Source organism: Fomitiporia mediterranea, assembly GCF_000271605.1.
Source record: "Fomitiporia mediterranea MF3/22 unplaced genomic scaffold FOMMEscaffold_14, whole genome shotgun sequence".
In the NCBI taxonomy this organism is placed as follows: domain Eukaryota; kingdom Fungi; phylum Basidiomycota; class Agaricomycetes; order Hymenochaetales; family Hymenochaetaceae; genus Fomitiporia; species Fomitiporia mediterranea.
The window spans coordinates 780,720-782,518 of NW_006760399.1; positions in this window are offsets into that span (position 1 = coordinate 780,720).

The window sequence follows — 1,799 nt, forward strand, 5'->3', positions numbered from 1 at the left end:
TAAAAAGATCTTGTAATATTTTCTTTTGCTTTGTATTTTATTTACATCTGTTATACTTCTATAACACACACATTACAAACTAGTACTATATATTTATTAAGATTAGAACCCTAAAAATAGAGTTTTTAATTATTATATACATTAATTTGCCTTTTGTATTAATTATCTACTAAAAATAAATATTTTTGCTTAATTATATTACAGATATCACTCTGTTTTTAAGATTATAATACTTATATAATCTAAGTATAATACTTTAGCTTATAATGTAAGGTTATCATAATGTATTCAATGAATTGTAATAATTCATAACACTCTTAGAGTCTTTATATACATTAATATGCCTTATTTTATCCTTATAGTTGTGTTCTAACCCTTACATATGAATTACAATGTATATAAAATGCTAATATTTCTTTAAATAGACTGTAATTCATTATATTTAAACAGACTTTTTCCTGAAGTTGCTTGTAGTGAATGGTCCCTCTTTAATATATTATTGCTACTTGAATCAAGCTTGTATAGAGCTTGTAAGATTTCTGAGAGATTAGAAACAATTAGGATAGCTATTGGGTTAAAGTTTGAGAGTAGTACAGTTCAGCTCAATAGCTTCATTAAGTTCTTCTGGCTGTCTACAACTTTATACTGCTTGAATCAAGCTTGTATAGAGACTGTAAGGTTGCCTAGAAACTTGAAACAACTAAGATACTATTGTGTCAAATTTTAAGAGTAAGACAGTACAGCTCAATAGTTTCATCTAGGTCTTCTGACTGTCCATGCTTCTTGATATGCTCACATTCCTTTTACTTTACAGCCACACACACACACACATACACACTCACTCACTCACACTCACACACTCACAGCAACTTGCATCCACAATCTCTACACACTCTGTCCCTCAATATTTTGAGTAAATGCTGAGACATATAAGAAAAACAACACAAAACATGTGTCCTGTGAGGCTAGTGTGGAAGGAATTCTGGAGGTGCTTGAGATTGGATGAGGTTAAGACTTACAAGGTCTCTTTATCCACAACTTTATCTTTCTCTTCTTAGCTGCTTTCATAAATTCAGATTGTTATAACTGTATTAAAACAGCAGAAATCAAGTAAGTACTAACTAACATTAATACAAATACAAATACTATTATTATTATTACAAGGGGGGGAATCCACAAGTCACCTAATGATTGTACCTTACACCTTACAATAAGGTGCTTTAGGAAGAAGAAAAAGGTAGCATCTATCCATCTACCTTATATTAATAATGTGAGTATTTTCTTTCTTTCTTTTCCTTGTCTTTATTCATATGGACTCAATATATGTACAGAAATTTGATTTTAAGATGGCAAAAATAGGTTACAAAACAGTCAAGGGGTACATCATTAGAAAGATCTTGTAATACTTTTTTTTCTTGTCTCATACTTGCTTTGTGATTGTTATCAAGTTGGATATTAATGCTATACATTTATTAAGATTATAACTTTACAAAAAGAATGTTTTTATAATTGTATACATTAATAACCATTTTATAACAATTGTAAGTAAACAATAGTTGTTATTACTTTATTATATTGTAAGTACTACTCTGTTTTTATAATTATAATAGAAATATAATGTAAACATAATACTTTGGCTTGTCATACAAGGTTAGTATAATTAGTTTTATAGATTATATTTATCCATAGTACTTATATTGTCTTGTAATGTGTTAATATGTCTTATTTAGACATTACAATTCATCTGGAAACCTTGCTAGTTACTTTATAATGTATATATAATGCTTATATTGTCTTTA